Raw genomic sequence first — 27,942 nt, forward strand, 5'->3', positions numbered from 1 at the left:
TTTTTCTTTAAATTGTGATTTTAATGTTTCAGCTTCTTGTTCAAAGGTGTCATTGAATGTACAATTCCTTTTTAAACGTCTAAATTGGCTGCTGGGTATATTAAGCAGCCACCTAGGTAAATGACAACTGGAATGTAAAATAAAACTGTTTCTCGCCGTTGGTTTTTGATATGTTGAACATATCAATTTGTCTTGTTCAACATTAATATTTAAATCAAGAAATTCCAAATGCGTTTTACTGATTACAGAAGAGAAACGAAGATTTAATTGATTCTTATTAATCATCTCCAAGAATGAAGCCAAGGATGATTCATTGCCCTTCCAAATAAAAAGAACGTCATCTATATAGCGTTGCCATAGTACCATTATATGCTACAATTACCCAAGACATTTGTGATTAACATGCAGACATATGTAGAGCCATTATTGATCAAAATTTTTGAAAAACGCACGAAAAACGCATGAAAACCGCATTGATAAAAAAAAAAAACGCAATTGCGTTTTTCGGAAAATTATATCATTGGGATACAGATGGTCCTATATATGTATACATATATATGTATTATATGCTGTTAAATATTTTTACACAAATTTCTTGGAAAATCCTGAGCCTTTTGTTTAGGTATGGTCTGTAGATGTAGGATTCTGAGAAAACGCATGGGAAAAACACATGAGTTAGAAGAATTGCACCTGCGTTTCTTCAGAGCAATATTTGCTTTATAGACTATATTGTATGTTGATATATAACTTCATTATGGATTATTTAAAAGGAATTATTTGTGAGATTTTGGTCTTTTTGGTGATGTTTGATAAGTTTTCTATTCCATATCGGGTCTTATATGCAACCAACTCAAACAAGTTGTTAGATCCATTCCAGATTTCCCTTTTTGCCCAATTATGGAGGATTTTGGGTATAAAAAAGGGGCTTATTTCGTTTTGCGGGCTACCACTGAGGAAGGGGCGAGGAAAAGACCCCGAAACGCGTCTGGTTTCAAAAGACCCGCACATCAGCTGATGGACGTTTTTGACTTCAACTACTGGAATCGACTTCTTTTTACCCTGATGGATTCATATGGCATATAGCGAACATTTAAACCCTTGAAGTGACAGAGCTGCATTTAAAGACTCTCCTACTAAAGAACCTTTACACAGAGGGCTACTCCGTTCATATTGCTCCTGTTGAATCATCACTAACAGGTACCAGCCGAATCTGACTTCATTAGCCACGTGGGACGCCACCGTGAGCTATAGCCAGACGGCATTTCGCAAGAGTGAATGTTCCTCCTTTTCGCATTGCCATACAGGGAATATTGATTGAATAATATCTAATCGACATTATTATTGCAAGTTCATATCGAATATTATATTCCAGTCTGGACATTTATCCGAAAGGAAAAAACTTGTTCCCATTCTTATTCGAACATTTATTTTCTTACGGTCGAAAATTATTTTCACATTGAACATATTGAACACATTATTATTGCAAGTTCATATCGAATACCATATTCCAGTCTGGACATTTATCCGAAAGGAAATAACTTGTTCCTATTTTTATTCGAACATTTATTTTCTTATGGTCGAAAATTATTTTCACATTGAACATACTGAATAGATATCGACTCCTTTTTTCTTCCAATCAGCATATTATTCAGGTTGCATACATTAATCATTTGTATACCACCATTAATGCTTTTTATTTGAACGCTTTTTATTTGAACGCTTTTTATTCAAATAATTTTTATATTGTATTGTATTTAAGGTGTATTTTTAGTTTCTGATCTATATATCGGTGTAATAAATATAAATATAATTTTGAATAGTCTGTATTGTGGTCCATTGGGAGAGTGCTCAGCCTTTCTATATACAAAAGATAGAACATGTCCTATCTTTTTTGCGGAACGTCCGGATCGCGGATCCATTCAAGTGAATGGGTCCGCGATTTGCTGCGGCTGCCCCACGGACTGTGCTCGTGCATTGCGGCCCGCATTTTGCGGGCCACAGCACGACCACGGTGCACACACGCCCGTGTGAAAGAGGCCTTACAAGATGGCGATTTCCTGTCTATCTGCAGCTTGATAGCCCCTCCTCTCATGCATATTGTAATCTGTGCAGTCTATTAGCTGTGTGGGGAAACAGCGGCCTCTTGTGGCCAAACAGCAAAATAACAGTCTTGTTAACTTAGTCCACACAAACAGTATTCAAACATTGAGAACGGTTTCTCAATCTCACATTTGTGTTGTTTGTCTTTTCCCTATTGTTATACCCTAGGTGTCAGTGGTGAGGATTAGTGCTCCCACCGCCCTACTCAATACGTAGGGCAGGGGTGGGGAACTTCCAGCCCGGGGGCTGTATGCGGCCCACGGGATAGTTTAATGAAGACCAGGGAAGGTGAGTGAATCTGCCAAGAGGCAGCGCTGTCCGGAGCTGGAGAGGTACGTTTATTTATTTTAAACATCTGATCTGAGGTCTGATTGGGGCTGATCTGAGGTTGGGGGGTCTGGTAGTGGCTTATCTGAGGCTGGGGGGTCTGATTTGTGGCTAGGGGTCTGATCTGAGGCTAGGGGGGTCTGATTTGAGGCTGGGGGCATATCAAGGGTCTTATCTGAGGCTTGGGGGGTCTGATGGGGGCTGATCTGAGGCTGGGGAGGGTCTGATCTGAGACTGGGGGTCTGATGGAGGCTGATTTGAGGCTGGGGAGGGTCTGATGGGGGTATGATCTGAGGATGGGGATGTGATCTGATGCTGGGGGTCTGATCTAAGGCTGGGGAGGGTCTGAGGGTCTGGTCTGAGGCTGGGGTTCTGATCTGAGGCTAGGGGTCTGATCTGAGGCTGGGGTCTGATGAGAGTCTGATCTGAATCTAGGGAGGGTCTAATGGGAGTCTGATCTGAGGCTGATGTAGGCTGGGGGGGTCTGATAAGAGGCTGATTTGAGGCTGATGGAGGTAGAGGGCAAATCTGAAAGCTGAGAAAGGGACAAAGGCAGGGACAGTTGGAAAGAAAGAGGCAGGGACAGTGGCATGGAGAGTGAAAGCTGGGTGAACCCCTCTCTAAACCCCACTGGGATGAGCTTGGCTGCCATTAATGCCAAAATAAAGAACTAAATATGTAAAATTGTGAACTTAAAAATTAGACTGCTATGTGTGGTCAAAATGGCACTTTTACTATATGTAATATATATACAGTCAGGTCCATAAATATTGGGACATCAACACAATTCAACATTTTTGGCTCTATACACTACCACAATGGATTTGAAATTAAACAAACAAAATGTGCCATAACTGCAGAGTGTCAGCCTTAATTTGAGGGTATTTACATCCAAATCAGGTTAACGGTGTAGGAATTACAACAGTTTGCATATGTGCCCCCCTCTTTCCTCTTCTCCTGCGTTTGACCCAGACCGCCATGACAAATTCTTTCAGCCACATCTCGTCTCTACAGAGTTTGTTACACAGACACGTTAGAGTTCTCATAATTGGGGTCATTTATCAAACTTGTGTAAAGTAGAACTGGCTTAGGTGCCCGTAGCAACCAATCAGATTCCACCTTTCGTTTTCCAAAGAAGCTGTGAAAAATGAAAGGTGAAATCTGTTGCAATAGGTAACTAACCCAGTTCTGCTTTACACCATTTTGATAAATTACCCCAAAGGTCCCTATAGTGTCTACAGCAATTATAATGTCCCCTAGAGTGCCCCCAGTAATAATAACACCCTATATTGTGCTCCAGGTAATAATGCCTGTATAGTGTCCCCAAAAATAATGTCCCCTAATAGAAACGCCCCCACACTACTCCCATATAGTAATTTCCCCCACACTGCCCCGTATAGTAATTTCCCCCACCCTGCTCTGTATAGTAATTTCACCCACACTGCTCTTATATAATAGTTTCCACCACACTGCTCCTATATAGTAATTTCCCCCACACTGCTCCTATATAGTAATTTCCCCCACACTGCCCCATATAGTAATTTCCCCCACACTGCCCCATACAGTAATTTCCCCCACTGTCCCAATATAGCAATTTCTTCCACACTGCCCCCATATAGTAATTTCCCCCACACTGCCCCATATAGTAATTTCCCCCTCACTGTTCCTATATAGTAATTTTCCCCACACTGCCCCATATAGTCATTTCCCCCACACTTCCTCACATATAGTAATTTCCCCCACACTGCCCCATATAGTAATTTCCCCGACACTGCCCCCATATAGTAATTTCCCCCACACTGCCCCCATATAGTCATTTCCCCCACACTGCCCCCAAATAGTAATTTCCCCCACACTGCCCCGTATAGTAATTTCTCCCACGCTGCTCCGTATAGTAATTTCCCCCACACTGCCCCGTATAATAATTTCCCCCACACTGCCCCGTATAATAATTTCCCCCACACTGCCCCGGATAATAATTTCCCCCCCACTGCCCCATATAGTAATTTCCCCCACACTGCCCCATATAGTAATTTCCCCCACACTGCTCCTATATAGTAATTTCCCCCATGCTGCCCCCATATAGTAATTTCCCCCACACTGCCCCATATAGTAATTTCCCCAACACTGCCCCCATATAGTAATTTCCCCACACTGCTCCTATATAGTAATTTCCCCCACACTGCCCCTATATAATAATTTCACCCACACTGCCTCCCATATAGTAATTCCCCCCACACTGCCCCATATAGTAATTTCCCCCACACTGCCCCCATATAATAATTTCCCCCACACTGCCCCCATATAGTAATTTCCCCCACACTGCGCATCATCCAAACAGGTAAAGCGCATCATCCAACGTCACTGGGAGGTCCTTAAAATGGACCCAGACTTGCAGGATGTGCTGGGGGACCAGCCTCAGATCACCTACAGAAGGGGGCCTAATCTACGTGACAAATTGGTCCACAGCCATTTTGCACCTAATCGCACTAAGTCCACCTGGCTACGGTCAAACATTGTGGGTTGCCACAAATGTGGGAATTGTATTGCGTGTAAACGCATACAGACCACAAAATCCTTTGCAAGTCACGTGACAGGCCAAATATACACCATCCCACACTTTATCAACTGTAAATCTCGATGGGTTATATACCGTATTCAGTGCGAGTGTGGAATGGAGTATGTAGGGAAAACAATACGCGAATTTAGGAAGCGGATAGGAGAACACCTGGGGGACATCTCACATAAACGGGATACCCCACTATCCAAGCATGTACATACGGCACATAACGGTAGGGCATCCCTGGCTTTTCTGGGCATTGACCTGGTGAAGCCTCCCATTAGAGGGGGTGACTGGGATAAACATCTTCTCCAGCGTGAATCCTGTTGGATATTCTGCTTGAAAACTACCGCACCCCTGGGCCTTAATGAAAGGCTGGATTATGGGTGCTTCATATGAATGACACTGTTAATAGGAACCTAGACTACCCCTCTAGGTTTCGGTTATATGTTCAATTCCTTTAGTTAGCTCTCTGCAGCGCTTTCTAGTCCTACATGCATCCTGCAGGAAATGTCAGTCTTTATCTTGCTGTGATTTTGTGTCACAGCGTCGCTATGGACGCTTCTATTAGGAGGCATCCCGTAGGGTTGCCGTTTTGTTGTTACCATCTCCAAGGCAACCGCACTCTCCCACGGCCTTCTCATGACTGTGATTGGCTGCCGCTATCACGTGGTGTCAGGCGCCGGGGTCTGAAGTTTATTCGGCGCAGCGCATGCGCGAGACGTGTGCGGCGCATGCGCGTGACGTCAGACGCTGACGCGGACGATCACAGGGCGGTCCATCCAGGAGAGGCGCGTTTGGGCTTTATTTAAACCCCACAAAGGTATGTATCAGTGTGGCAGGTAAACGTAGGAACCCCAGAACTAGTGGGACTTTACCTTTAGTGAGGATCACCATATCCCCACACACCAACGTGCAGAGGAACATCTATCACTCTGCCGCACGGCACTTCAACATCAGGAGTGCCTGCCCATCGGCTCTTAATCTTGCTGATAGAGTTATCTCTGGCATCTCTAACCGTGGGGATCATTCTCCGGGCTGTACCCACGGCTGTGTATGCTAAAGTACAGCACTTCAACACCAGGGGTGTCTGTTCATTGGCTCTCTATCTGGCTGATAGAGCCTCGTTTTGCATTTCTGACTGTATGGTCCACTTGACTGTGTACCTGCGGTCATATATGCTACATGCTGTTTTTCCCTTCTTTTTGCACCAACTTCCCCTGAGGAGTCGACACGACAGAAACGTGCCACGTCGGGAGGTTTTGAAGATTCCGCATTTTTTTCAACAGTGCTAGGGATCAGGTCCATAACTAGGGACAGGTATCTAGACGGGGTCGCCCTTTTCAGGGCGAGTGCTCTGTGTAGACAGGCAGTATGGGAGCAGTGCCCCTTCCTACCAAGTATATAGGGTGACACAGGGCACAGCACCATCACTCCCTCTGACTACACAGACTCCATCTGGTCCGGGCATTACCAAAGCCTCAGCTGATCCTAGCCATCTTGTTGGTCGGGTAAGACTGTTTGCGTCTGTATAGGCGCAGCAGGTCCAATTTCCTTCCTTGCTTTACCAGCAGTGGGGTACCCTCACACGGACCCCTTTATATGTTTGTTTATGTGTCATGTTGTTGCATCCTTGGGTGTATAAAGTTTATTGCATACTTTATAAAAGTTAAATTTTAAATAAGGATATTTCCACACACCTAAGGTAGTGGGCCCCTTCTTACATTGTATCTTGAAATATCAGTGAGGCTTATACATCTATTAGCTTTAATCAGCTTAGGTGCCCATAGCAACCAATCAGATTCCACCTTTCGTTTTCCAAAGGAGCTGTGAAAAATGAAAGGTGAAATCTGTTGCAATAGGTAACTAACCCAGTTCTACTTTACACCATTTTGATAAATTACCCCAAAGGTCCCTATTGTGTCTACAGCAATTATAATGTCCCCTAGAGTGCCCCCAGTAATAATAACACCCTATATTGTGCTCCAGGTAATAATGCCTGTATAGTGTCCCCAAAAATAATGTCCCCTAATAGAAACGCCCGCACACTACTCCCATATAGTAATTTCCCCCACACTGCTCCGTATAGTAATTTCTCCCACATTGCCCCGTATAGTAATTTCCCCCACACTGCTCCTATATAGTAATTTCCCCCAAACTGCTCCTATATAGTAATTTCCCCCACACTGTTCCTATATAGTAATTTCCCCCACACTGCTCCTATATAGTAATTTCCCCCACACTGTTCCTATATAGTAATTTCCCCCACACTGCTCCTATATAGTAATTTCCCCCACACTGCCCCATACAGTAATTTCCCCCACTGTCCCAATATAGCAATTTCTTCCACACTGCCCCCATAAAGTAATTTCCCCCACACTGCCCCATATAGTAATTTCCCCCTCACTGTTCCTATATAGTAATTTTCCCCACACTGCCCCATATAGTCATTTCCCCCACACTTCCTCCCATATAATAATTTCCCCCATATAGTAATTTCCCCGACACTGCCCCCATATAGCAATTTCTTCCACACTGCCACATATAGTAATTTCCCCCACACTGCTCCTATATAGTAATTTCCCCCACACTGCCCCCATATAGTAATTTCCCCCACACTGCCCCCAAATAGTAATTTCCCCCACACTGCCCCGTATAGTAATTTCTCCCACGCTGCTCCGTATAGTAATTTCCCCCACACTGCCCCGTATAATAATTTCCCCCACACTGCTCCTATATAGTGATTCCCCCCCCCACTGCCCCATATAGTAATTTCCCCCACACTGCCCCATATAGTAATTTCCCCCACACTGCTCCTATATAGTAATTTCCCCCATGCTGCCCCCATATAGTAATTTCCCCCACACTGCCCCATATAGTAATTTCCCCCACACTGCCCCATATAGTAATTTCCCCAACATTGCCCCCATATAGTAATTTCCCCACACTGCTCCTATATAGTAATTTCCCCCACACTGCCCCTATATAATAATTTCACCCACACTGCCTCCCATATAGTAATTCCCCCCACACTGCCCCATATAGTAATTTCCCCCACACTGCCCCATATAATAATTTCCCCCACACTGCCCCCATATAGTAATTTCCCCCACACTGCCCCCATATAGTAATTTCCCCCACACTGCAACTATATAGTAATTTCCCCCACACTACCCCATATAGTAATTTCCCCCACACTGCCCCATACAGTAATTTCCCCCACACTGCCCCAATATAGCAATTTCTTCCACACTGCCCCAATATAGAAATTTCCCCCACACTGCCCCATATAGTAATTTCCCCCAGACTGCTACTATATAGTAACCTCCCCCACACTGCCCCGTATAGTCATTTCCCCCACACCGCCCCATATAGTAATTTCCCAGACACTGCCCCATATAGCAATTTCTTCCACACTGCCCCATATAGTAATTTCCCCCACACTGTCCCATATAGTAATTTCCCCCACACTGCCCCCATATAGTAATTTCCCCACACTGCCCCATATAGTAATTTCCCCCACACTGCCCCATATAGTAATTTCCCCCACACTGCCCCATATAGTAATTTTCCCCACACTACTCCCATATAGTAATTTCCCCCACACTGCCTCGTATAGTAATTCCCCCCACGCTGCTCCGTATAGTAATTTCCCCCACACTGCCCCATATAGTAATTTCCCCCACACTGCTCCATATAGTAATTTCCTCCACACTGCTCCATATAGTAATTTCCCCCACACTGCCCGTATAGTAATTTCCCCCACACTGCTCCTATATAGTAATTTCCCCCACACTGCCCCATATAGTCATTTCCCCCACACTTCCTCCCATATAATAATTTCCCCCACACTGCCCCATATAGTAATTTCCTCGACACTGCCCCCATATAGCAATTTCTTCCACATTGCCACATATAGTCATTTCCCCCACACTGCCCCGTATAGTAATTTCCCTCACACTGCCCCGTATAATAATTTCCCCCACACTGCTCCTATATAGTAATTCCCCCCCCACTTCCCCATATAGTAATTTCCCCCACACTGCCCCATATAGTAATTTCCCCCACACTGCTCCTATATAGTAATTTCCCCCATGCTGCCCCATATAGTAATTTCCCCCACACTGCCCCATATAGTAATTTCCCCCACACTGCCCCATATAGTAATTTCCCCCACACTGCCCCATATAGTAATTTCCCCAACACTGCCCCCATATAGTAATTTCCCCACACTGCTCCTATATAGTAATTTCCCCCACCTTGCCCCTATATAATAATTTCACCCACACTGCCTCCCATATAGTAATTCCCCCCACACTGCCCCATATAGTAATTTCCCCCACACTGCCCCCATATAGTAATTTCCCCCACACTGCTCCTATATAGTAATTTCCCCCACACTGCTCCTATACAGTAATTTCCCCCACACTGCTCCTATATAGTAATTTCCCCCAACTGCCCCATATAGTAATTTCCCCCACACTGCCCCATACAGTAATTTCCCCCACACTGCCCCATACAGTAATTTCCCCCACACTGCCCCATTATAGCAATTTCTTCCACACTGCCCCAATATAGCAATTTCCCCCACACTGCCCCCATATAGTAATTTCTCCCAGACTGCTACTATATAGTAACCTCCCCCACACTGCCCCGTATAGTCATTTCCCCCACACTGCTTCCCATATAGTAATTTCCCCGACACTGCCCTATATAGTAATTTCCCCGACACTGCCCCATATAGCAATTTCTTCCACACTGCCCCCATATAGTAATTTCCCCCACACTGTCCCATATAGTAATTTCCCCCCACACTGCCCCCATATAGTAATTTCCCCCACACTGCCCCATATAGTAATTTCCCCCACACTGCCCCATATAGTAATTTCCCCCACACTGCCCCATATAGTAATTTTCCCCATACTACTCCCATATAGTAATTTCCCCCACACTGCCCCGTATAGTAATTCCCCCCACGCTGCTCCGTATAGTAATTTCCCCCACACTGCCCCATATAGTAATTTCCCCCACACTGCCCCATATAGTAATTTCCCCCACACTGCTCCATATAGTAATTTCCTCCACACTGCTCCATATAGTAATTTCCCCCACACTGCCTCGTATAGTAATTTCCCCCACACTGCTCCTATATAGTAATTCCCCCCACGCTGCTCCGTATAGTAATTTCCCCCACACTGCCCCATATATTAATTTCCCCCACACTGCCCCATATATTAATTTCCCCCACACTGCCCCCATATAGTAATTTCCCCCACACTGCCCCATATAGTAATTTCCCCACACTGCTCCTATATAGTAATTTCCCCCACCTTGCCCCTATATAATAATTTCACCCACACTGCCTCCCATATAGTAATTCCCCCCACACTGCCCCATATAGTAATTTCCCCCACACTGCCCCCATATAGTAATTTCCCCCACACTGCTCCTATATAGTAATTTCCCCCACACTGCTCCTATATAGTAATATCCCCCACACTGCTCCTATATAGTAATTTCCCCCAACTGCCCCATATAGTAATTTCCCCCACACTGCCCCATACAGTAATTTCCCCCACACTGCCCCATACAGTAATTTCCCCCACACTGCCCCATACAGTAATTTCCCCCACACTGCCCCAATATAGCAATTTCCCCCACACTGCCCCCATATATTAATTTCTCCCAGACTGCTACTATATAGTAACCTCCCCCACACTGCCCCGTATAGTCATTTCCCCCACACTGCTTCCCATATAGTAATTTCCCCCACACTGCCCTATATAGTAATTTCCCCGACACTGCCCCATATAGCAATTTCTTCCACACTGCCCCCATATAGTAATTTCCCCCACACTGTCCCATATAGTAATTTCCCCCCACACTGCCCCCATATAGTAATTTCCCCCACACTGCCCCATATAGTAATTTCCCCTACACTGCCCCATATAGTAATTTCCCCCACACTGCCCCATATAGTAATTTTCCCCATACTACTCCCATATAGTAATTTCCCCCACACTGCCCCGTATAGTAATTCCCCCCACGCTGCTCCTATATAGTAATTTCCCCCACACTGCCCCGAATAGTAATTTCCCCCACACTGCTCCATATAGTAATTTCCCCCACACTGCCCCGTATAGTAATTTCCCCCACACTGCTCCTATATAGTAATTTGCCCCACACTGCCCCATATAGTAATTTCCCCCTCACTGCCCCCATATAGTAATTTCACCCACACTGCCCCATATAGTAATTTCCCCCACACTGCCCCATACAGTAATTTCCCCCACACTGCCCCATACAGTAATTTCCCCCACACTGCCCCATACAGTAATTTCCCCCACACTGCCCCATACAGTAATTTCCCCCACACTGCCCCATACAGTAATTTCCCCCACACTGCCCCATATAGCAATTTCTTCCACACTGCCCCTTATAGTAATTTCCCCCACACTGCCCCTATAGTAATTTCCCCCACACTGCCCCATATAGAAATTTCCCCCACACTGCCCCCATATAGTAATTTCCCCCACACTGCCCCATATAGTAATTTCCCCACACTGCTCCTATATAGTAATTTCCCCCACACTGCCCCATATAGTAATTTCCCCCACACTGCCCCCATATAGTAATTTCCCCCACACTGCCCCATATAGTAATTTCCCCCACACTGCCCCCATATAGTAATTTTCCCCACACTGTCCCAAATAGTAATTTCCCCCACACTGCCCCATATAGTAATTTCCCCCACACTGCCCCCATATAGTAATTTCCCCCACACTGCCCCCATATAGTAATTTCCCCCACACTGCTCCTATATAGTAATTTCCCCCACACTGCTCCAATATAGTAATTTCCCCCACACTGCCCCCATATAGTAATTTCCCCCACACTGCTCCTATATAGTAATTTCCCTCACACTGCTCCTATATAGTAATTTCCCCCACACTGCTCCTATATAGTAATTTCCCCCACACTGCTCCAATATAGTAATTTTCCCCACACTGCCCCATACAGTAATTTCTCCCACACTGCCCTCATATAGTAATTTCCCCCACACTGCCCCCATATAGTAATTTCCCCCACACTGCTCCTATATAGTAATTTCCCCCACACTGCTCCAATATAGTAATTTCCCCCACACTGCCCCCATATAGTAATTTCCCCCACACTGCTCCTATATAGTAATTTCCCTCACACTGCTCCTATATAGTAATTTCCCCCACACTGCTCCTATATAGTAATTTCCCCCACACTGCTCCAATATAGTAATTTTCCCCACACTGCCCCATACAGTAATTTCCCCCACACTGCCCTCATATAGTAATTTCCCCCACATTGCCCCCATATAGTAATTTCCCCCACACTGCCCCCATATAGTAATTTCCCCACACTGCTCCTATATAGTAATTTCACCCACACTGCCCCATATAGTAATTTCCCCCACACTGCCTCCCATATAGTAATTTCCCCCACACTGCCCCCACACAGTAATTTCCCCCACACTGCTCCATACAGTAATTTCTTCCACACTGCCTCCCATGTAGTAATTCCTCCCACAAAGTAATTTGCCCCCCACACTGCCCCATCAAGTAATAATCCCCCACACTGCCCCCATTAGATAATTTGCCCTGACACTGCCATCCATTAGGTAATTTGCCCCCCACACTGCCATCCATATAGTATTTTGCCCCCACACTGCAATCCATTAAGTAATTTGCCCCCACACTGCCCTTCATTAAGTAATTTTCCCCCACACTGCCCTTCATTAAATAATTTGTCCCTACACTGAGCTTCATTAAGTAATTTGCCCCCACACTGCCCCTCATTAAGTAATTTGCCCCCCACACTGCCCTTCATTAAGTAAATTTCCCCCACACTGCTCCATATAGTAATTTCCCCCACACTGCCCCGTATAGTAATTTCCCCAACACAGCTCCTATATAGTAATTTCCCCCACACTGCCCCATATAGTAATTTCCCCCACACTGCTCCTATATAGTAATTTCCCCCACACTACCCCATATAGTAATTTCCCCCACACTGCCCCCATATAGCAATTTCTTCCACACTGCCCCATATAGTAATTTCCCCCACACTGCCCCCAAATAGTAATTTCCCCCACACTGCCCCCATATAGTAATTTCACCCACACTGCCCCCAAATAGTAATTTCTCCCACACTGCCCCATATAGTAATTTCCCCCACACTGCCCCCATATAGTAATTTCCCCCACACTGCCCCCATATAGTAATTTCCCCCACACTACTCCCATATAGTAATTTCCCCCACACTACTCCCATATAGTAATTTCCCCCACACTACTCCCATATAGTAATTTCCCCCACACTACTCCCATATAGTAATTTCCCCCACACTGCCCCGTATAGTAATTTCCCCCACACTGCCCTGTATAGTAATTTCCCCCACACTGCTTCATATAGTAATTTCCCCCACACTGCCCCATATAGTAATTTCCCCCTCACTGCCCCATATAGTAATTTCCCCCACACTGCCCCCATATAGTAATTTCCCCCACACTGCCCCATATAGTAATTTCCCCCACACTGCCCCCATATAGTAATTTCCCCCACACTGCCTCATATAGTAATTTCCCCCACACTGCTCCTATATAGTAATTTCCCCCACACTGCTCCTATATAGTAATTTCCCCCACACTGCCCCATATAGCAATTTCTTCCACACTGCCCCATATAGTAATTTCCCCCACACTGCCCCATATAGTAATTTCCTCCACACTGCCCCCATATAGTAATTTCCCCCACACTGCCTCATATAGTAATTTCCCCCACACTGCCCCCATATAGTAATTTCCCCCACACTGCCCCATATAGTAATTTCCCCACACTGCTCCTATATAGTAATTTCCCCCACACTGCCCCCATATAGTAATTTCCCCCACCCTGCCCCATATAGTAATTTCCCCCACACTGCTCCTATATAGTAATTTCCCCACACTGCCCCCATATAGTAATTTCCCCCACACTGCCCCCATATTGTAATTTCCCCCACACTGCCCCCATATAGTAATTTCCCCCACACTTTCCCAAATAGTAATTTCCCCCACACTGCCCCATATAGTAATTTCCCCCACACTGCCCCATATAGTAATTTCCCCCACACTGCCCCATATAGTAATTTTCCCCACACTGCCCCCATATAGTAATTTCCCCCCACACTGCCCCATATAGTAATTTCCCCCACACTGCCCCATATAGTAATTTCCCCCACACTGCCCCATACAGTAATTTCCCTCACACTGCCCCAATATAGCAATTTCTTCCACACTGCCCCATATAGTAATTTCCCCCACACTGCCCCCATATAGTAATTTCCCCCAGACTGCTACTATATAGTAATTTCCCCCACACTTTCCCAAATAGTAATTTCCCCCACACTGCCCCATATAGTAATTTCCCCCACACTGCCCCATATAGTAATTTTCCCCACACTGCCCCCATATAGTAATTTCCCCCCACACTGCCCCATATAGTAATTTCCCCCACACTGCCCCATATAGTAATTTCCCCCACACTGCCCCATACAGTAATTTCCCTCACACTGCCCCAATATAGCAATTTCTTCCACACTGCCCCATATAGTAATTTCCCCCACACTGCCCCCATATAGTAATTTCCCCCAGACTGCTACTATATAGTAATTTCCCCCACACTGCCCCATATAGTCATTTCCCCCACACTGCTCCTATATAGTAATTTCCCCCACACTGCCCCATATAGTTATTTCCCCCACACTGCCTCCCATATAGTAATTTCCCCCACACTGCCCCATACAGTAATTTCCCCCACACTGCCCTCATATAGTAATTTCCCCCACACTGCCCCCATATAGTAATTTCCCCCACACTGCTCCTATATAGTAATTTCCCCCACACTGCTCCAATATAGTAATTTCCCCCACACTGCCCCCATATAGTAATTTCCCCCACACTGCTCCTATATAGTAATTTCCCCCACACTGCTCCTATATAGTAATTTCCCCCACACTGCTCCTATATAGTAATTTCCCCCACACTGCTCCAATATAGTAATTTTCCCCACACTGCCCCATACAGTAATTTCCCCCACACTGCCCTCATATAGTAATTTCCCCCACATTGCCCCCATATAGTAATTTCCCCCACACTGCCCCCATATAGTAATTTCCCCACACTGCTCCTATATAGTAATTTCACCCACACTGCCCCATATAGTAATTTCCCCCACACTGCCTCCCATATAGTAATTTCCCCCACACTGCCCCCACACAGTAATTTCCCCCACACTGCTCCATACAGTAATTTCTTCCACACTGCCTCCCATGTAGTAATTCCTCCCACAAAGTAATTTGCCCCCCACACTGCCCCATCAAGTAATAATCCCCCACACTGCCCCCATTAGATAATTTGCCCTGACACTGCCATCCATTAGGTAATTTGCCCCCCACACTGCCATCCATATAGTATTTTGCCCCCACACTGCAATCCATTAAGTAATTTGCCCCCACACTGCCCTTCATTAAGTAATTTTCCCCCACACTGCCCTTCATTAAATAATTTGTCCCTACACTGAGCTTCATTAAGTAATTTGCCCCCACACTGCCCCTCATTAAGTAATTTGCCCCCCACACTGCCCTTCATTAAGTAAATTTCCCCCACACTGCTCCATATAGTAATTTCCCCCACACTGCCCCGTATAGTAATTTCCCCAACACAGCTCCTATATAGTAATTTCCCCCACACTGCCCCATATAGTAATTTCCCCCACACTGCTCCTATATAGTAATTTCCCCCACACTACCCCATATAGTAATTTCCCCCACACTGCCCCCATATAGCAATTTCTTCCACACTGCCCCATATAGTAATTTCCCCCACACTGCCCCCAAATAGTAATTTCCCCCACACTGCCCCCATATAGTAATTTCACCCACACTGCCCCCAAATAGTAATTTCTCCCACACTGCCCCATATAGTAATTTTCCCCACACTGCCCCCATATAGTAATTTCCCCCACACTGCCCCCATATAGTAATTTCCCCCACACTACTCCCATATAGTAATTTCCCCCACACTACTCCCATATAGTAATTTCCCCCACACTACTCCCATATAGTAATTTCCCCCACACTGCCCCGTATAGTAATTTCCCCCACACTGCCCCGTATAGTAATTTCCCCCACACTGCCCTGTATAGTAATTTCCCCCACACTGCTTCATATAGTAATTTCCCCCACACTGCCCCATATAGTAATTTCCCCGTCACTGCCCCATATAGTAATTTCCCCCACACTGCCCCCATATAGTAATTTCCCCCACACTGCCCCCATATAGTAATTTCCCCCACACTGCCTCATATAGTAATTTCCCCCACACTGCTCCTATATAGTAATTTCCCCCACACTGCTCCTATATAGTAATTTCCCCCACACTGCCCCATATAGCAATTTCTTCCACACTGCCCCATATAGTAATTTCCTCCACACTGCCCCCATATAGTAATTTCCCCCACACTGCCTCATATAGTAATTTCCCCCACACTGCCCCCATATAGTAATTTCCCCCACACTGCCCCATATAGTAATTTCCCCACACTGCTCCTATATAGTAATTTCCCCCACACTGCCCCATATAGTAATTTCCCCCACCCTGCCCCATATAGTAATTTCCCCCACACTGCTCCTATATAGTAATTTCCCCACACTGCCCCCATATAGTAATTTCCCCCACACTGCCCCCATATTGTAATTTCCCCCACACTGCCCCCATATAGTAATTTCCCCCACACTTTCCCAAATAGTAATTTCCCCCACACTGCCCCATATAGTAATTTCCCCCACACTGCCCCATATAGTAATTTCCCCCACACTGCCCCATATAGTAATTTTCCCCACACTGCCCCCATATAGTAATTTCCCCCCACACTGCCCCATATAGTAATTTCCCCCACACTGCCCCATATAGTAATTTCCCCCACACTGCCCCATACAGTAATTTCCCTCACACTGCCCCAATATAGCAATTTCTTCCACACTGCCCCATATAGTAATTTCCCCCACACTGCCCCCATATAGTAATTTCCCCCAGACTGCTACTATATAGTAATTTCCCCCACACTTTCCCAAATAGTAATTTCCCCCACACTGCCCCATATAGTAATTTCCCCCACACTGCCCCATATAGTAATTTTCCCCACACTGCCCCCATATAGTAATTTCCCCCACACTGCCCCCATATAGTAATTTCCCCCACACTGCACCTATATAGTAATTTCCCCCACACTACCCCATATAGTAATTTCCCCCACACTGCCCCATACAGTAATTTCCCCCACACTGCCCCAATATAGCAATTTCTTCCACACTGCCCCAATATAGAAATTTCCCCCACACTGCCCCATATAGTAATTTCCCCCAGACTGCTACTATATAGTAACCTCCCCCACACTGCCCCGTATAGTCATTTCCCCCACACCGCCCCATATAGTAATTTCCCAGACACTGCCCCATATAGCAATTTCTTCCACACTGCCCCATATAGTAATTTCCCCCACACTGTCCCATATAGTAATTTCCCCCACACTGCCCCCATATAGTAATTTCCCCACACTGCCCCATATAGTAATTTCCCCCACACTGCCCCATATAGTAATTTCCCCCACACTGCCCCATATAGTAATTTTCCCCACACTACTCCCATATAGTAATTTCCCCCACACTGCCTCGTATAGTAATTCCCCCCACGCTGCTCCGTATAGTAATTTCCCCCACACTGCCCCATATAGTAATTTCCCCCACACTGCTCCATATAGTAATTTCCTCCACACTGCTCCATATAGTAATTTCCCCCACACTGCCCGTATAGTAATTTCCCCCACACTGCTCCTATATAGTAATTTCCCCCACACTGCCCCATATAGTCATTTCCCCCACACTTCCTCCCATATAATAATTTCCCCCACACTGCCCCATATAGTAATTTCCTCGACACTGCCCCCATATAGCAATTTCTTCCACATTGCCACATATAGTCATTTCCCCCACACTGCCCCGTATAGTAATTTCCCTCACACTGCCCCGTATAATAATTTCCCCCACACTGCTCCTATATAGTAATTCCCCCCCCCACTTCCCCATATAGTAATTTCCCCCACACTGCCCCATATAGTAATTTCCCCCACACTGCTCCTATATAGTAATTTCCCCCATGCTGCCCCATATAGTAATTTCCCCCACACTGCCCCATATAGTAATTTCCCCCACACTGCCCCATATAGTAATTTCCCCCACACTGCCCCATATAGTAATTTCCCCAACACTGCCCCCATATAGTAATTTCCCCACACTGCTCCTATATAGTAATTTCCCCCACCTTGCCCCTATATAATAATTACACCCACACTGCCTCCCATATAGTAATTCCCCCCACACTGCCCCATATAGTAATTTCCCCCACACTGCCCCCATATAGTAATTTCCCCCACACTGCTCCTATATAGTAATTTCCCCCACACTGCTCCTATACAGTAATTTCCCCCACACTGCTCCTATATAGTAATTTCCCCCAACTGCCCCATATAGTAATTTCCCCCACACTGCCCCATACAGTAATTTCCCCCACACTGCCCCATACAGTAATTTCCCCCACACTGCCCCAATATAGCAATTTCTTCCACACTGCCCCAATATAGCAATTTCCCCCACACTGCCCCCATATAGTAATTTCTCCCAGACTGCTACTATATAGTAACCTCCCCCACACTGCCCCGTATAGTCATTTCCCCCACACTGCTTCCCATATAGTAATTTCCCCGACACTGCCCTATATAGTAATTTCCCCGACACTGCCCCATATAGCAATTTCTTCCACACTGCCCCCATATAGTAATTTCCCCCACACTGTCCCATATAGTAATTTCCCCCCACACTGCCCCCATATAGTAATTTCCCCCACACTGCCCCATATAGTAATTTCCCCCACACTGCCCCATATAGTAATTTCCCCCACACTGCCCCATATAGTAATTTTCCCCATACTACTCCCATATAGTAATTTCCCCCACACTGCCCCGTATAGTAATTCCCCCCACGCTGCTCCGTATAGTAATTTCCCCCACACTGCCCCATATAGTAATTTCCCCCACACTGCCCCATAAAGTAATTTCCCCCACACTGCTCCATATAGTAATTTCCTCCACACTGCTCCATATAGTAATTTCCCCCACACTGCCTCGTATAGTAATTTCCCCCACACTGCTCCTATATAGTAATTCCCCCCACGCTGCTCCGTATAGTAATTTCCCCCACACTGCCCCATATATTAATTTCCCCCACACTGCCCCCATATAGTAATTTCCCCCACACTGCCCCATATAGTAATTTCCCCACACTGCTCCTATATAGTAATTTCCCCCACCTTGCCCCTATATAATAATTTCACCCACACTGCCTCCCATATAGTAATTCCCCCCACACTGCCCCATATAGTAATTTCCCCCACACTGCCCCCATATAGTAATTTCCCCCACACTGCTCCTATATAGTAATTTCCCCCACACTGCTCCTATATAGTAATATCCCCCACACTGCTCCTATATAGTAATTTCCCCCAACTGCCCCATATAGTAATTTCCCCCACACTGCCCCATACAGTAATTTCCCCCACACTGCCCCATACAGTAATTTCCCCCACACTGCCCCATACAGTAATTTCCCCCACACTGCCCCAATATAGCAATTTCCCCCACACTGCCCCCATATATTAATTTCTCCCAGACTGCTACTATATAGTAACCTCCCCCACACTGCCCCGTATAGTCATTTCCCCCACACTGCTTCCCATATAGTAATTTCCCCCACACTGCCCTATATAGTAATTTCCCCGACACTGCCCCATATAGCAATTTCTTCCACACTGCCCCCATATAGTAATTTCCCCCACACTGTCCCATATAGTAATTTCCCCCCACACTGCCCCCATATAGTAATTTCCCCCACACTGCCCCATATAGTAATTTCCCCTACACTGCCCCATATAGTAATTTCCCCCACACTGCCCCATATAGTAATTTTCCCCATACTACTCCCATATAGTAATTTCCCCCACACTGCCCCGTATAGTAATTCCCCCCACGCTGCTCCTATATAGTAATTTCCCCCACACTGCCCCGAATAGTAATTTCCCCCACACTGCTCCATATAGTAATTTCCCCCACACTGCCCGGTATAGTAATTTCCCCCACACTGCTCCTATATAGTAATTTGCCCCACACTGCCCCATATAGTAATTTCCCCCTCACTGCCCCCATATAGTAATTTCACCCACACTGCCCCATATAGTAATTTCCCCCACACTGCCCCATACAGTAATTTCCCCCACACTGCCCCATACAGTAATTTCCCCCACACTGCCCCATACAGTAATTTCCCCCACACTGCCCCATACAGTAATTTCCCCCACACTGCCCCATACAGTAATTTCCCCCACACTGCCCCATATAGCAATTTCTTCCACACTGCCCCTTATAGTAATTTCCCCCACACTGCCCCTATAGTAATTTCCCCCACACTGCCCCATATAGAAATTTCCCCCACACTGCCCCCATATAGTAATTTCCCCCACACTGCCCCATATAGTAATTTCCCCACACTGCTCCTATATAGTAATTTCCCCCACACTGCCCCATATAGTAATTTCCCCCACACTGCCCCCATATAGTAATTTCCCCCACACTGCCCCATATAGTAATTTCCCCCACACTGCCCCCATATAGTAATTTTCCCCACACTGTCCCAAATAGTAATTTCCCCCACACTGCCCCATATAGTAATTTCCCCCACACTGCCCCCATATAGTAATTTCCCCCACACTGCCCCCATATAGTAATTTTCCCCACACTACTCCCATATAGTAATTTCCCCCACACTGCCCCGTATAGTAATTCCCCCCACGCTGCTCCGTATAGTAATTCCCCCCACGCTGCTCCGTATAGTAATTTCCCCCACGCTGCCCCATATAGTAATTTCCCCCACACTGCTCCATATAGTAATTTCCCCCACACTGCCCCATATAGTAATTTCCCCCACACTGCTCCATATAGTAATTTCCCCCACACTGCCCCGTATAGTAATTTCCCCCACACTGCCCCGTATAGTAATTTCCCCCACACTGCTCCTATATAGTAATTTCCCCCACACTGCCCCGTATAGTAATTCCCCCCACGCTGCTCCGTATAGTAATTTCCCCCACACTGCCCCATATATTAATTTACCCCACATTGCCCCATATAGTAATTTCCCCCACACTGCCCCATATAGTAATTTCCCCCACACTGCCCCCATATAGTAATTTCCCCCACATTGCCCCCATATAGTAATTTCCCCCACACTGCTCCTATATAGTAATTTCCCCCACACTGCCCCATATAGTAATTTCCCCCACACTGCCCCCATATAGTAATTTCCCCACACTGCTCCTATATAGTAATTTCACCCACACTGCCCCATATAGTAATTTCCCCCACACTGCCTCCCATATAGTAATTTCCCCCACACTGCCCCCACACAGTAATTTCCCCCACACTGCTCCATACAGTAATTTCTTCCACACTGCCTCCCATGTAGTAATTCCTCCCACAAAGTAATTTGCCCCCCACACTGCCCCATCAAGTAATAATCCCCCACACTGCCCCCATTAGATAATTTGCCCTGACACTGCCATCCATTAGGTAATTTGCCCCCCACACTGCCATCCATATAGTATTTTGCCCCCACACTGCAATCCATTAAGTAATTTGCCCCCACACTGCCCTTCATTAAGTAATTTTCCCCCACACTGCCCTTCATTAAATAATTTGTCCCTACACTGAGCTTCATTAAGTAATTTGCCCCCACACTGCCCCTCATTAAGTAATTTGCCCCCCACACTGCCCTTCATTAAGTAAATTTCCCCCACACTGCTCCATATAGTAATTTCCCCCACACTGCCCCGTATAGTAATTTCCCCAACACAGCTCCTATATAGTAATTTCCCCCACACTGCCCCATATAGTAATTTCCCCCACACTGCTCCTATATAGTAATTTCCCCCACACTACCCCATATAGTAATTTCCCCCACACTGCCCCCATATAGCAATTTCTTCCACACTGCCCCATATAGTAATTTCCCCCACACTGCCCCCAAATAGTAATTTCCCCCACACTGCCCCCATATAGTAATTTCACCCACACTGCCCCCAAATAGTAATTTCTCCCACACTGCCCCATATAGTAATTTCCCCCACACTGCCCCCATATAGTAATTTCCCCCACACTGCCCCCATATAGTAATTTCCCCCACACTACTCCCATATAGTAATTTCCCCCACACTACTCCCATATAGTAATTTCCCCCACACTACTCCCATATAGTAATTTCCCCCACACTACTCCCATATAGTAATTTCCCCCACACTGCCCCGTATAGTAATTTCCCCCACACTGCCCTGTATAGTAATTTCCCCCACACTGCTTCATATAGTAATTTCCCCCACACTGCCCCATATAGTAATTTCCCCCTCACTGCCCCATATAGTAATTTCCCCCACACTGCCCCCATATAGTAATTTCCCCCACACTGCCCCATATAGTAATTTCCCCCACACTGCCCCCATATAGTAATTTCCCCCACACTGCCTCATATAGTAATTTCCCCCACACTGCTCCTATATAGTAATTTCCCCCACACTGCTCCTATATAGTAATTTCCCCCACACTGCCCCATATAGCAATTTCTTCCACACTGCCCCATATAGTAATTTCCCCCACACTGCCCCATATAGTAATTTCCTCCACACTGCCCCCATATAGTAATTTCCCCCACACTGCCTCATATAGTAATTTCCCCCACACTGCCCCCATAGTAATTTCCCCCACACTGCCCCATATAGTAATTTCCCCACACTGCTCCTATATAGTAATTTCCCCCACACTGCCCCCATATAGTAATTTCCCCCACCCTGCCCCATATAGTAATTTCCCCCACACTGCTCCTATATAGTAATTTCCCCACACTGCCCCCATATAGTAATTTCCCCCACACTGCCCCCATATAGTAATTTCCCCCACACTGCCCCCATATAGTAATTTCCCCCACACTTTCCCAAATAGTAATTTCCCCCACACTGCCCCATATAGTAATTTCCCCCACACTGCCCCATATAGTAATTTCCCCCACACTGCCCCATATAGTAATTTTCCCCACACTGCCCCCATATAGTAATTTCCCCCCACACTGCCCCATATAGTAATTTCCCCCACACTGCCCCATATAGTAATTTCCCCCACACTGCCCCATACAGTAATTTCCCTCACACTGCCCCAATATAGCAATTTCTTCCACACTGCCCCATATAGTAATTTCCCCCACACTGCCCCCATATAGTAATTTCCCCCAGACTGCTACTATATAGTAATTTCCCCCACACTTTCCCAAATAGTAATTTCCCCCACACTGCCCCATATAGTAATTTCCCCCACACTGCCCCATATAGTAATTTTCCCCACACTGCCCCCATATAGTAATTTCCCCCCACACTGCCCCATATAGTAATTTCCCCCACACTGCCCCATATAGTAATTTCCCCCACACTGCCCCATACAGTAATTTCCCTCACACTGCCCCAATATAGCAATTTCTTCCACACTGCCCCATATAGTAATTTCCCCCACACTGCCCCCATATAGTAATTTCCCCCAGACTGCTACTATATAGTAATTTCCCCCACACTGCCCCATATAGTCATTTCCCCCACACTGCTCCTATATAGTAATTTCCCCCACACTGCCCCATATAGTTATTTCCCCCACACTGCCTCCCATATAGTAATTTCCCCCACACTGCCCCCATATAGTAATTTCCCCCACACTGCCCCCATATAGTAATTTCCCCCACACTGCTCCTATATAGTAATTTCCCCCACACTGCTCCAATATAGTAATTTCCCCCACACTGCCCCCATATAGTAATTTCCCCCACACTGCTCCTATATAGTAATTTCCCTCACACTGCTCCTATATAGTAATTTCCCCCACACTGCTCCTATATAGTAATTTCCCCCACACTGCTCCAATATAGTAATTTTCCCCACACTGCCCCATACAGTAATTTCCCCCACACTGCCCTCATATAGTAATTTCCCCCACACTGCCCCCATATAGTAATTTCCCCCACACTGCTCCTATATAGTAATTTCCCCCACACTGCTCCAATATAGTAATTTCCCCCACACTGCCCCCATATAGTAATTTCCCCCACACTGCTCCTATATAGTAATTTCCCTCACACTGCTCCTATATAGTAATTTCCCCCACACTGCTCCTATATAGTAATTTCCCCCACACTGCTCCAATATAGTAATTTTCCCCACACTGCCCCATACAGTAATTTCCCCCACACTGCCCTCATATAGTAATTTCCCCCACATTGCCCCCATATAGTAATTTCCCCCACACTGCCCCCATATAGTAATTTCCCCACACTGCTCCTATATAGTAATTTCACCCACACTGCCCCATATAGTAATTTCCCCCACACTGCCTCCCATATAGTAATTTCCCCCACACTGCCCCCACACAGTAATTTCCCCCACACTGCTCCATACAGTAATTTCTTCCACACTGCCTCCCATGTAGTAATTCCTCCCACAAAGTAATTTGCCCCCCACACTGCCCCATCAAGTAATAATCCCCCACACTGCCCCCATTAGATAATTTGCCCTGACACTGCCATCCATTAGGTAATTTGCCCCCCACACTGCCATCCATATAGTATTTTGCCCCCACACTGCAATCCATTAAGTAATTTGCCCCCACACTGCCCTTCATTAAGTAATTTTCCCCCACACTGCCCTTCATTAAATAATTTGTCCCTACACTGAGCTTCATTAAGTAATTTGCCCCCACACTGCCCCTCATTAAGTAATTTGCCCCCCACACTGCCCTTCATTAAGTAAATTTCCCCCACACTGCTCCATATAGTAATTTCCCCCATACTGCCCCGTATAGTAATTTCCCCAACACAGCTCCTATATAGTAATTTCCCCCACACTGCCCCATATAGTAATTTCCCCCACACTGCTCCTATATAGTAATTTCCCCCACACTACCCCATATAGTAATTTCCCCCACACTGCCCCCATATAGCAATTTCTTCCACACTGCCCCATATAGTAATTTCCCCCACACTGCCCCCAAATAGTAATTTCCCCCACACTGCCCCCATATAGTAATTTCACCCACACTGCCCCCAAATAGTAATTTCTCCCACACTGCCCCATATAGTAATTTTCCCCACACTGCCCCCATATAGTAATTTCCCCCACACTGCCCCCATATAGTAATTTCCCCCACACTACTCCCATATAGTAATTTCCCCCACACTACTCCCATATAGTAATTTCCCCCACACTACTCCCATATAGTAATTTCCCCCACACTACTCCCATATAGTAATTTCCCCCACACTGCCCCGTATAGTAATTTCCCCCACACTGCCCTGTATAGTAATTTCCCCCACACTGCCCTGTATAGTAATTTCCCCCACACTGCTTCATATAGTAATTTCCCCCACACTGCCCCATATAGTAATTTCCCCCTCACTGCCCCATATAGTAATTTCCCCCACACTGCCCCCATATAGTAATTTCCCCCACACTGCCCCATATAGTAATTTCCCCCACACTGCCCCCATATAGTAATTTCCCCCACACTGCCTCATATAGTAATTTCCCCCACACTGCTCCTATATAGTAATTTCCCCCACACTGCTCCTATATAGTAATTTCCCCCACACTGCTCCTATATAGTAATTTCCCCCACACTGCCCCATATAGCAATTTCTTCCACACTGCCCCATATAGTAATTTCCCCCACACTGCCCCATATAGTAATTTCCTCCACACTGCCCCCATATAGTAATTTCCCCCACACTGCCTCATATAGTAATTTCCCCCACACTGCCCCCATATAGTAATTTCCCCCACACTGCCCCATATAGTAATTTCCCCACACTGCTCCTATATAGTAATTTCCCCCACACTGCCCCCATATAGTAATTTCCCCCACCCTGCCCCATATAGTAATTTCCCCCACACTGCTCCTATATAGTAATTTCCCCACACTGCCCCCATATAGTAATTTCCCCCACACTGCCCCCATATTGTAATTTCCCCCACACTGCCCCCATATAGTAATTTCCCCCACACTTTCCCAAATAGTAATTTCCCCCACACTGCCCCATATAGTAATTTCCCCCACACTGCCCCATATAGTAATTTCCCCCACACTGCCCCATATAGTAATTTTCCCCACACTGCCCCCATATAGTAATTTCCCCCCACACTGCCCCATACAGTAATTTCCCCCACACTGCCCCATATAGTAATTTCCCCCACACTGCCCCATACAGTAATTTCCCTCACACTGCCCCAATATAGCAATTTCTTCCACACTGCCCCATATAGTAATTTCCCCCACACTGCCCCCCTATAGTAATTTCCCCCAGACTGCTACTATATAGTAATTTCCCCCACACTTTCCCAAATAGTAATTTCCCCCACACTGCCCCATATAGTAATTTCCCCCACACTGCCCCATATAGTAATTTTCCCCACACTGCCCCCATATAGTAATTTCCCCCCACACTGCCCCATATAGTAATTTCCCCCACACTGCCCCATATAGTAATTTCCCCCACACTGCCCCATACAGTAATTTCCCTCACACTGCCCCAATATAGCAATTTCTTCCACACTGCCCCATATAGTAATTTCCCCCACACTGCCCCCATATAGTAATTTCCCCCAGACTGCTACTATATAGTAATTTCCCCCACACTGCCCCATATAGTCATTTCCCCCACACTGCTCCTATATAGTAATTTCCCCCACACTGCCCCATATAGTTATTTCCCCCACACTGCCTCCCATATAGTAATTTCCCCCACACTGCCCCCATATAGTAATTTCCCCCACACTGCCCCCATATAGTAATTTCCCCCACACTGCTCCTATATAGTAATTTCCCCCACACTGCTCCAATATAGTAATTTCCCCCACACTGCCCCCATATAGTAATTTCCCCCACACTGCTCCTATATAGTAATTTCCCTCACACTGCTCCTATATAGTAATTTCCCCCACACTGCTCCTATATAGTAATTTCCCCCACACTGCTCCAATATAGTAATTTTCCCCACACTGCCCCATACAGTAATTTCCACCACACTGCCCTCATATAGTAATTTCCCCCACACTGCCCCCATATAGTAATTTCCCCCACACTGCCCCCATATAGTAATTTCCCCCACACTGCTACTATATAGTAATTTCCCCCACACTGCTCCAATATAGTAATTTCCCCCACACTGCCCCCATATAGTAATTCCCCCCACACTGCCCCCATATAGTAATTTCCCCCACACTGCTCCTATATAGTAATTTCCCCCACACTGCCCCCATATAGTAATTTCCCCAACACTGCCCCCATATAGTAATTTCCCCACACTGCTCCTATATAGTAATTTCCCCCACACTGCCCCTATATAATAATTTCACCCACACTGCCTCCCATATAGTAATTCCCCCCACACTGCCCCATATAGTAATTTCCCCCACACTGCCCCCATATAATAATTTCCCCCACACTGCCCCCATATAGTAATTTCCCCCACACTGCGCATCATCCAAACAGGTAAAGCGCATCATCCAACGTCACTGGGAGGTCCTTAAAATGGACCCAGACTTGCAGGATGTGCTGGGGGACCAGCCTCAGATCACCTACAGAAGGGGGCCTAATCTACGTGACAAATTGGTCCACAGCCATTTTGCACCTAATCGCACTAAGTCCACCTGGCTACGGTCAAACATTGTGGGTTGCCACAAATGTGGGAATTGT

The sequence above is a fragment of the Bufo bufo genome, chromosome 2 (genome assembly GCF_905171765.1).
Source record: "Bufo bufo chromosome 2, aBufBuf1.1, whole genome shotgun sequence".
NCBI lineage: Eukaryota > Metazoa > Chordata > Amphibia > Anura > Bufonidae > Bufo > Bufo bufo.